The sequence below is a fragment of the Trichechus manatus genome, unplaced genomic scaffold (genome assembly GCF_000243295.1).
Source record: "Trichechus manatus latirostris isolate Lorelei unplaced genomic scaffold, TriManLat1.0 scaffold00077, whole genome shotgun sequence".
Classification (NCBI taxonomy): domain Eukaryota; kingdom Metazoa; phylum Chordata; class Mammalia; order Sirenia; family Trichechidae; genus Trichechus; species Trichechus manatus.
The window spans coordinates 8,594,327-8,606,012 of record NW_004444013.1 but is presented as its reverse complement, the minus strand read 5'-3'; the positions used below and the strand labels follow the sequence as shown (position 1 = coordinate 8,606,012).

Sequence of the window (11,686 nt, the reverse complement as noted above, 5' to 3'; positions counted from 1 at the left end):
TGTAATTTTCTTTTTTTGTGGTGTCTTTACCTGGTTTTGGTATCAGGGTTGTGCTGGCTTCATAGAATGAGTTTGGGAGTATTCCATCCTTTTCTACGTTCTGAAATACCTTTAGTAGTAGTAGTGTTAACTCTTCTCTGAAAGTTTGGTAGAAGTCTTCAGTGAAACTGTCAGGGCTAGGACTTTATTTTTGGGAGTTTTTAAGTTACCTTTTCAATCTCTTTTTTTTGTTATAAGATTATTTAGTTGTTCTACATCTGTTTGTGTTAGTTTAGGTAGATAGTGTGTTTCTAGAAATTTGTCCATTTCTTCTAGGTTTTTAAATTTGTTGGAGTATAGTTTTTCATCGTATTCTGTTATAATTCTTGTAATTTCAGTTGGGTATGCTGTGATATCGACCATCTCATTTCTTATTTGGGTTATTTATTTCCTCTCCTGTTTTTCTTTTGTCAGTTTGGCCTGTGGTTTATCAGTTTTGTTGATCTTTTCAAAGAACCAGCTTTTGGTCTTGTTAAGTGTTTCAATTGTTTTTCTATTCTCCATTTCATTTAATTCTGCCCTAATTTTTATTATTTGCTTTCTTCTGGTATCCAAGGGCTTCTTTTGCTGCTGTCTTTCTTGCTGTTCGAGTTTTTGGGTTAATGTTTTGATTTTGTCCCTTTCTTCCTTTTGGATGTGTGCATTTATTGGTATAAATTGACCCCTGAGCCCTGCTTTTTCTGTGTCCCAAAGGTTCTGGTAGGATGTTTTCACTCTCATTTGATTCTGTGAATTTCTTTATTCCGTTGTTAATTTCTTTTATAACACAGTAGTTTTTGAGTAAGGTGTTTTTGAGTTTCCATGTATTTGATTTTTTTTTTCCTTTCTCCTGTTATGGCTTTATGGTCAGAAAAGATGCTTTGTAATATTTCGATTGTTTGGATTCTGTTAAGTCTTGCTTTGTGGCCTAATATGTGGTCCGTTCTGGATGTTCCATGTGCATTGGAAAATAAAGTATAATTGGCTGCTGTTGGGTGGAGCGTTCTATCTGTAAGATCAAGTTGGTGGATTTTGGCATTTAGATCTTCCATATCTTTATTGAGCTTCTTTCTGGATGTTCTGTCCTTCACTGAAAGTGGTGTGTTGAAGTCTCCTACAATTATTACGGAGCTATCTATTTCTTTTTTCAATGCTGTTAGAGTTTGTTTTACGTATTTTGGAGCCCTATCGTTGGGTGCATAAATATTTATTGTGGTTATGGCTTCCTGATGTATTGACCATTTAATCATTATGTAGTGTCCTTCCTTATCCTTTGTGGTGGATTTTACTTTAAAGTTTATTTTGTCAGAGATTAATATTGCCACTCCTGCTCTTTTTTGATTGTTGTTTGCTTGATATATTTTTTCCCATCCTTTTGAGTTTTAGTTTGTTTGTGTCTTTTAAGTCTGAGGTATAGGCATCATAAAGACAGATTGCATTTTTTTATTCATTCTGCCACTCTCTGTCTTTTTATTTGTGCATTTAGTCCATTTACATTCAGTGTAATTATTGATAGGTAAGAGTTTAGTGCTGTCATTTTGATGTCTTTTTTTGTGTGTGTTGTTGACAGTTTCTTTGTTCTACTTAATTTTCTGAGTTTTTTTGTGCTGAGTCATTTTTCTTTATGTATTTTCTTTTCATCTTTTTCATTGTTGTTGATTTTGTATTTGCTGAGTCTATGTTTTTCTTCTTTTTTATTTTGATGTGTAGGATTGTTAGCTTCCTTTGTGGTTACCTTATTGTTTACCCATATTTTCTTAGTTTAAATCAATCTTTTATTTCTTTATATTGCCTTGTCTTCCTCTCCGTATGAAAGATCTGTGACTACATTATTTAGTCCCTCTTTTCTGTTTTAATGTTGTCATCTTTTATTTATTGATGTCTCTGTCTATTTTCAGTGTTTTAGCTTTTATTTATTTGTGTGACTTGCCTCTCTGGGTTGATATCTGATTGTTCTGTCCTTTGTTCTAGTCTTGGGTTGTTATCTGATGTTATTGATTTTCTAACTGGAGGGCTCCCTTTAGTATTTCTTTTACTTTTGGTTTGGTTTTTACAGATTTACTAAACTTCTGTTTATCTAGAAATACCCTAATTTTGCCATTATATCTGAGAGACAGTTTTTCTGGATATATAATTTTTGGCTGGCAATTTTTTTCCTTCAAGGCTTTTTATATGTTATCCCATTGCCTTGTTGCCTGCATGATTTCTTCTGAGTAGTCTGCGCTTATTCCTATTGACTCTCTTTTGTAGATGACTTTTTGTGTATCCCTAGCTGCTCTTAAAATTCTCTCTTTATCTTTGATTTTCACAGGTTTGATTATAATATGTCTTGATGACTTTCTTTTGGGATCTACTTTACGTGGGGTTCGATGAGCATCTTGGATAGATATCTTCTCATCTTTCACAATATCAGGGAAGTTTTCTGTCAACAAATCTTCAACAATTCTCTCTGTATTTTCTGTTATCCCCTCCTGTTCTGGTATTCCAATCACTTGTAGATTATTCCTCTTGATAGAGTCCCAGTAATTCTTAGAATTTCTTTATTTTTTAAAATTCTTTTAACCGATATTTCATCCAATCAGTTGGTGTCAAGTGCTTAATCTTCAGTCTCACTGATTGTGGCTTCCATTGCCTCAATTCTGCTCCTGTTAGTTTCTATTGAGTTGTCTAATTCTGAAATTTCATTGTTAATCTTTTAGATTTCTGTTTGCTGTATCTCTGTGGATTCTTGCAGCAAAAATATGGAATGCTTCACGAATGTGCGTGTCATCCTTGTGCATGAGCCATACTAATCTTCTCTATATCATTCCAATTTTAGTATATGTGCTACTGAAGGGAGCACTGCATTTCTTTTGAAAATGTCCACGCTCTTTGCAGTAAAAGCAAATGTTAGTCCCAGGCACATTATTGTTTAACAACAACAACAACAACATCACCAAAAAACTGTCGTTGTTGATTTGATTCCTACACATACCGACCCTATAGACAGAGTAGAACTGCTCCAGAAGGTTTCCAAGAAGTAGCTGGTGGATTTGAACTACCGACCTTTTGATTAGCAGCCAGGCTCTTTTTTTTAATCTTAGTTAATGCTCTTTATTTTATTTTTTTTCTTTTTCTTTTTTTTAAATTGTAATTTAGGTGGAAGTTTACAGCTGAAGTTAATTTCTCATACAAAAATTTGTATGCATATTGTTAGTGACCCTGGTTGGAATCCCTATAATGTGACAGCACACTACCCTTTTCCATTGCGTGTTTTTGTGTTCTTCCAGTCAGCTCCTGTCCCTTCCTTCCTTCTCATCCGGCTTCTGCACAGTAGCCACCCTTTTGGTCTCATATATCTGCTTGAATTAAAAAGCACACTCTTCACAAGTATTATTTTATGTTTTATAGTCCAGTCTGATCTTTGTCTGAAGAATGGGCTTCAGGAATGGTTTTAGTTCTGAGTTAACAGAGCTTCATGGGCCATGGCTTCAGGGGCTCCTCCAGTCTCAGTCAGACCATTAAGTCTGGTCTTTTTATGTGAATTTGAGTTCTGCTGCACACTTTTCTCCTGCTTCATCGAGGACTTTCTTTTGTGTTCTCTGTCAGGGTGGTCATTGGTAGTAGCCGGGCACCATCTCATTCTTCTGGTTTCAGGCTGATGGAGTCTCTGGTTTATGTGGCCCTTTTGTCTCTTGGACTAATATTTTCCTTGTGTCTTTGGTGTTCTTCATCTGCCTTTGCTCCAAATGGGTTAGGACCAATTGATGCATCTTAGGTGGCCGCTTATATACTTTTAAGACCCCAGACTCCACTCACCAAAGTGGGATGCAGAATATTTTCTTAATAAACTTTGTTATGCCAGTTGACCTAGATGTCCCCTGAAACCATGGTTCCCAGACCCCAGCCCCAGCTGCTCTGTCCCTCAGAGTGTTTGGTTGTGTTTTGAAAACTTTGTAGCTTTTGATTTAATCCAGTTGTGCTAACTTCCCCTGTAGTGTGTATTGTCCTTCTCTTCACCTAAGATTATTCTTGTCTACTATCTAGTTAGTGAATTCCCCTCTCTCTCCCTCCCCACCCTCATAGCCATCAAAGAATGTTTTCTTCTGTGTTTAAACCTTTTCTTGAGTTCTTATGATAGTGGTCTCATTCAGTATTTGTCCTTTTTCAACTAATTTCACTCAGCATAATGCCTTCCAAATTCATCCACGTTATGAGATGTTTCTCGGATTCATCATGTTCTTTATCGTGTAGTATTCCATTGTGTATATGTACCATAATTTGTTTGTCCATTCTTCTGTTGATGGGCTCCTGGTTGCTTTCATCTTTTTGCTGTAGTGCATAGTGCTGCCGTGAACATGGGTATGCATATATCTGTGTGACGGCTCTTATTTCTCTAGGGTATATTCTAAGGAGTAGGATTGTTGGATCCTATGGTACTTCTATTTCTGGTTTTTTAAGGAAGTGTCGGTGATTTCCAAACTGGTGGTACCATTTTATATTCCTACAAAAATACCAAGTTTTTGAAGGTAGAAAATTGTAACTTATACATCTTCGCAAACCCCTGCAAACCCAGCAAACAGTACTTGTACTCTGTTACTTCTTTTTCAGTGGGGGAGCATGTGCTCAGAAATGTGATATCTGTATCAGTGATTTAATACTTTCAGTTCCCCAGTTAATAAGATGAAAACCTATGTGTTTTAGATTGTTTAAGTAAACACCTTGGTGAGTCGGGCTGGATAGCATGGCTCCATACAGTGCTTTAGATTCTATCTTTGTCCTTGGTACGCCCATCATCGGAGGGAAACGGAAGAGAAAGAGACCATAGGAAAAAAATGATAATGCTTGAGTGTGCTTCTTGAGTGTGGTATCATCACTTGGCACAAACCTTTAAGAAAGTAGTTCGTATTAAAAGATCTAGGGACTTTCAGCCAATTATTTCACATAGTGACTTTATCAGCAGCCGTGCTCTTAACCAGTATGCCGCCAAATCTCCATTATTGATTTTAGGAGCCCTTTTCTGATAAGGGAGCTTTTCCCTTAGCTTGGTTTGCAATTGCTGCAATTGCAAGGCCATAAGTTTATTTTGCCTGGCTGTAGTCTTTTGTTCTGTCTCTTTGCCTTTTTTCTTCTAGAGTTTGAGCCAATTTGTAGGCTAAGTTAGTTAATTCAGGGTGGGAAACATTTTCCTAATCTAACTTGTGACGTTTGACTTGATTGGCAAGCTTGGGTGGAGCCCATTAACAAAGATAGAATTGAAAACAGTACAGGTCTTCTAATTTCAGGCCAGAGTGTTACTGGAAATTTTTAAATGATCTCTGTAATCATAAATATTTTCATCTTTGAACTTTGGTGCAGTCTATTTTATGGGGAAAAACCTTAGGGATGGCCTCAATAAGATTAGTGATAATTGCTTTACTTTGGTCTAATAACATGGTATACCAGAAACGTTAGCCCTGATGGCTAAGGATTCTGCTTCGTTTTTCAATTTAGCCTTTTCCATCCACTTTTGGGCATCACCTGGTCCAACTACCATATTTATTAAATTATGTAAGTCTGCCGGACTAGGTTAATAAGTTTCAACTAGAGTTCTGAATTCTTGGGTGAGCTTTTGGGGATCTTTGCAAGTATTGGCAATTCTTTCGCAACGGTGCGAAGTTCTGCTTTGGAGCAAGGGGTAAATTTAACATGGGGAAGTTTCTTAGGCTGTTTCTGATATCTAATGTTGAAAGGCATTTCAGAAACAAGGTTTTCTTCTTCTGTAGGTCTTTAGGATAGTATGGGAATCCAAATAAGGTATTCTCGAAGATGTAGGATGGTAAAGGTGGATGAAGAGGAGTGGTTGCTGGCAGGGCCAAGAGTGATGGAGGGGGCTGGGTGTGAGAGGCCTGATGCCAGGGCTCTGCTCGTTTGGGGAAGGGAAAGTGAAGTGGTTGTTGCTGGGTAGGTAGCCAGCGAAGTTATAGAGCTTTGACATTGTAATTCTTTAATTTGTTTCGCCTGTTTGGACATGGATTTCTGCAGGGAGGCCAATTTGTGATTTTGATTTTTTCCTAGAAGATTCTAAATACCAATTATAAAAGAGTTCCCATTGCTTTTGTTTTATTCAGGAGTCTTTGGCTTCTAATTTACTGTACAAAAAAGTTAGCTTGTTTAAACCAATTAAGCCCTATAATAGCCATTAGTTCTCTAAATTTCCTTTAGTAAGCGCGTGCCAGCAGTTGACGTACAAAATTAAACCAGAGTCATAATGCTTAACCACGTAAGCTGCCAGAGTTCCTGACGGGGGTCTGGAGTGGTCTTTCAATGTGGCATTCCTCATCTTACTGAGAAAGTTGCAAGTTTAAAACTTTAAGTACGTGGAAAACCTTTATGGTGCATCAAGGAGAAAGAAGGAGAGTTCAGTAAGCAAGCTGACCTCTCGATGTCATCCTTACCAAACTTAATATGGCAACGAACCCAACATGGTGCTCAAGAAGTGAGTCGAAAACAAAACAAGACAAAGAAGCTGACAATAAATCTCTCAAAGAGCCATCTTCCCAATACAGCAGAGGCTCAAATTCGAGAAGGCTTACCTCCAGTGAACCCCAAGAGTTCAAGGAAATGGGTGGGTGCAAAGGGCATGTGCTTGGTACCAGGAGCGCTGATCCACGATTCTGGGAAACAGAGATGATGATGCTCCTTTGAATCCTGCTGACTATGCCAAAGACATGTCATAGAGTAACAACACAGAGTCTGCTTAAAAGTAAAGTAAGAGATGTATTGAAAGTGAAAAACACCTCAAGCCAGGGAACATGGACCTCACAGGGTGAAAATCCAGTGCTCTGAGGAGGAGCAGTCCTGCAGGGATAATTATAGGGCTAAACTAGGAGCTTAGGTTACAATATTCTGATTGGCTGCTAAGCAATTAGGAAGTGGGAGGTGGTACATCTTGAAGTGGGGCTTTCTCTAGGGTTGGTTTTCAGACACTGTGCGTAATTGCACAGGTATGTGCCAATAGTGTGTTGTGGGGTAGAGATTAATAATTGATAGTAGACCAGATCAGCTCCAGCTTGAAGTTCCCTGGAATGTAAAGGTTGGCCATCTGGTTAAAGGAGGAACTGATTGCGGATTAGATTTTCTGAGAGTGGATTGTTAAAATAACTAACTGGCTTAAGACAAAATGATTTCATGAGGACATCTTACACAAAGGGTTTTGATAAGTATTTGAGCAAGGACCCCCAGGGAGCATTCTGCTGACATTCCTTTTGGCTTTATAATAGAAAAACATTTCCTTAGCTGCATGATTAAGTCTGTACAGAGGTTAACTGTTCCTAAGGGGAAGTCAGAACAGGCAAAACAGAGTCTTAAAGGACACAAGATGAAGTTGGGCATAAACCTAAGCTGGCCCCCCTCAGAAGTACCAGGTACCCCAGTTTTAGAATCCCTTACACAAGTCCATATTGAGGTTTTCCTGTTAGAGCCCTGATACTATTGCTGTTTGTTTTCCTGCAACTTAAAAAAGCAAAAACCAAAAAGTAAGGTGTATTTCTGGTTCCCATAGTAGGAACTTGTAATACATTTTTTTATAGGAAAAAAATATTTGAATTTGATTATATGATACTGAAATAGATTTAGTAATACTGTTAAAAAAAAAAAAAAGCACAACCTGTTACCGTCGAGTCAATTCCAACTTAGAGCAATCCTACAGGACAGAGTAGAACTGCCCCATAGGGTTTCCAAGGAGCGGCTGGTAGATTTGAACTGCCGACCTTTTGGTTAGCAGCCAAATGCTTAACCACTGTGCCACCAGGGCCCCCAGTAGTACTATAGGTATATTACAGATTAATTTGGTGTTTGGGGGAATTGCATGGTAACTTAATCTCCATTTTAGTAATATTGTACCTGTGGGAATATGAATGTCAGGCTTAAGCAGAAATGCTCAGGAACATGACTCTTTCATAAATTGGAAAGACAGTTTTCATAAATGACAGGCAATTTTCAAAGGCATGAATCCATTTCCTCCTTTCCTTCTTTGTTTGCTGCATTCTGGATAACTCCAATTTGACTTGACTGTAGAGGCGCTCTCTATTAGCTCATTAACAACTTCCGTTATTCTCAATTGGAGGCCTTTGTTTTCTCATGGGCTTTCTCAACCCCAGTGAAGGACACCTGCTGATGGTTCTGCTCTCTCCCATGGGTCTGGTCAGTCATTTTCTGAATTTATTTTTGTGTAAATGGTATTAGTTGTGGGTATTGTTGGTTATTGCCTCTGAGTTTCCAGCTCGAGTGAAGCAGCCAGCCCTAAACAGATTTTGGAGATATTCTCTGATTTTTTAAATGCTTTCCTTTTGTGCTGCTCTTCTCAGTTCCAAGGGCAATCATTCTCTCTTCAGTTACTTCCCTGAATCATTAAACTATCTTTCTTCTCGTGACCCTTATTAGCCTTCCCTTTATATACATGCAAAATTAACTTTCGATTGATTAAAAGTGGGTCGTAATTTCAGTGCAACTCAGCATCTTTTCAGAATACTCTCTCCTCCTCCGAGTACTACCATGGCAGGGACAGATAATTTAAGATAGAAGTGAACTAATGCAAAAAATAAAGAGTCACCAATGGATGGTTTTCACAAAATAGGTATGCTGAAGTAGATATTAAAAAAATAAAAAAGTGGAGATGGGGAAGAGAACACAACCTGCGAATTGTTTTCTGAAAAAAACTCACAACAGAGAGTTCCTGACAGAACAGGAGTAAAAGTGTAGAACATCAAGGGTATCTTATCTCTGACCTTCAGCCGGGAATGGTTCTTTGGGAAGATCTCTGGCCAGGAAAAAAGGAGAGAATGTTTTATTTCTGATTGGCACAAACTTTAGAAGTGGGAATACTATGTGCTGAGCAATGTATCATGTTCATTTGTGTATCATTTAGTTTATTGCAATGTCATTAGCATTAAAATTCTGGAACCTCAAGTTCCTGTTTTAGCATCTTTCAGTGACGTAAAGGTTTGCTTCTTAGTTAATCTGTTGACTCTAGTTGTGATTACCAAGGATTAGGTCGCTGTTCAGGATAAGACAAATGTCAACGAACATGTTTTTTTAACAACAACAACAAAAAAAAAACCCAAAAGTTAGAATAACAAATAGAGTTCGTGAAAAGGATAAAGTTCAGGGAAACGTGAAGGGAACAGATTGTGTGTGTGTGTGTTGAGGGGGCCATATTGTATAGATTTGCTACATAAAATACAGTGTCAGCTCACATCCAAACACTTTGAGGGGATGAGTAGATGAGGCTGGGGTCTGGGGATCATAGTCTTAGGGGAACATCTAGGTCAATTGGCATTACAAAGTTTATTAAAAAAAAAGTTCTGCATCCCACTTTGATGAGTAGCGTCTGCCGTCTTAAAAGCTTGTGAATGGCCATCTAAGATACATCTGTTGGTCCCACCCCGCCCGGAGCAAAGGAGAGTAAAGAAAACCAAAGACACAAGGAAAATACTAACCCAAAGGACTAAAGGACCACATGAACCAGACTCCACCAGCCTAAGCCTAGAACTATGGTGTCTGACTACTACCAACGACCTCCCTGACAGGGATCACAACAGAGAGTCCCGGACAGAGCAGGAGAAAAATGTAGAATAGAATTCATATTCACGTAGAAAGACCAGACTTACTGGTCTGACAGAGACTGTGAAACTATGGCCCCCAGACACTCAGCTAACCCAGAACTGAAACCCTTTCTCAAGCCCACTTTTCAGACAAAGATTAGATAAGCCTATAAAACAAAAAAATAACACATGTGAGGAACGTGCTTCTTAATTCAATCAAATATAGGAGACCACATGGGCAGCTCCTGTCCAAAAGCAGGACAAAGGCAGGAAGGGACAGGAACTGGGTAAATGGACACAGGGAACCTGGGGTGGAAAGGGGGAGCATGCAGTCACATTGTGGGGATGGCAACCAATGTCACAAAACAATATGTATATAAATATTTGAATGAGAAATTAACTTGAGCTGTAAACTTTCATCTAAAGCACAATTAAAAATAAAAAAATTGAACATAGGGAAAACAAAAACAGAAAGTAGAACACATCATGCCCTCGCTTAAAACTTTCCAGTGTCATCCTATTCTACTTAAAATAAAATCCAAACTCCTGACCACAGCCTGGGAGACCTGGCATGAACTGGCCTTTGTCTACTGCTCCCCTTTCTGCTCTCTTCCCCTCTTTCTATTCTTTTCCCCCTTTTCTACTTTCTAGCACATCTCCTTCTCTCTGTTCCTAAAAGTTGCCAGGTTCACGCACACCTTTGCACTTGTCTCTTCTGCCTGGAATGCTTTGTTTCTACATCTTCACATGGCTGACTCTTTGTTACTCGCTTCTCAGCTCAAATGTCACATACTCTGACTATCCAATTCAGAGTACCCACCTCGTACCCCAGACGTCACACACACATACACGCACACACACACACACACACGCACACACGCATGCACGCATATGCACTTTGATGTCTGATATCTCTATATGTAGCCCCTTGGTATAAACTGAAGACAGAGGAGCCCTTTCTAACATCCTGTTATACTATATGTAGTAGATATCTTATGTTACATTTCAAATTATGCCAAAATTTAGTGATTTAAAACAACAATAACTATCTATTATCTTTTTTGGTTGTTGTGGTAGGTAATTCAGCAGTAGCTTAGCCAGACAGTTTTGTCTTGGGTCTCAGTTCAACTGGAAAATATAATCTGCCACAATATATAACAGTAATTTGTGTTTCATTATACTTAAAGTTATTTTGAGTGAAGTATCAAGAGAAGAGGATTTGAGTTCTGGCTCTTCCCCTCACAATATAACCTTTAACTCAAGAAATAATAAGCTGGGATAATTATGCCTACCTTATAGAATTTTTTTATGATCAAATTAAGATAACATATATGAAAACACCTAGTAAGTGTCAGTGACAGAAATGACAAAATAAATATTCAATAGGCACACACTAATATTTAAATAAAGTTGGTTATTTTTATGTTACTAAACAGTTAAACTGTATCAATAAATTTGAATCAAGCTACCTTGGAATCTTTTTTTTTATGTCAAGTTTAGAAAATTGTGCTTTCTGAAAATTCATTTAAAACACATAGTTCCTTTGTATTACTAGGCACATTTTCTGAAGACCATAAATAAAACCTCTTAAAAAAAAATACACATATATATAATGTCATCCCCTGGACTACCTGCCTTCTCCAGGACTTCTTTCTGTAGAAATTGAAGTGCTAGAACAGTGTGTGGCACATAGAAGGTGATCAATAGTAGGCAATCGATGCTCAATAAACGTTTGTTGAATTGGGTGAAATTACTATATTTCATTTAAATAGTTCAAATAATTGTATTTCCACTTCAGTTCACAAAATAATTGTTATTATGATAAAAATACTTGCAGCTAGGATTTTTTGAATAGTTAGGTGCTGGACCTGACACTGTATCTACCCACCTACCTCCCTACCTGTGGAAATGGACTTAGAGAAGGTGAGAGGCTTGACCAGGGACACAGAACTACATAGTGGTAGAGATGGAATTTGGACTCAGAGCATCTGACTCCCAGGGGCTAGGGCCTAGTGCATGCTCCTTTATTCTGCTTCCTGAGTTTTAGCTTAATTTTAGAGTTCAGGTTAAATAGACCCTTCTTCTCATCTAGTCATGGGGTTGGG

General features: G+C 38.1%; 1 protein-coding gene and 1 non-coding gene across 3 annotated transcripts in view; one reads left to right on the top strand and one right to left on the bottom strand.

Moving 5' to 3' along the window:
- LOC101344394 (S-adenosyl-L-methionine-dependent tRNA 4-demethylwyosine synthase) overlaps positions 1-11,686 on the top strand; it is a 274,405-nt gene that overhangs the window by 122,191 nt on the left and 140,528 nt on the right. The gene's annotated exons all lie outside the window — the stretch shown is intronic.
- Positions 2,754-2,860, bottom strand: LOC111821337 (U6 spliceosomal RNA). Its single transcript, XR_002824774.1, has one exon. It is a non-coding gene; the product is annotated as a U6 spliceosomal RNA (small nuclear RNA).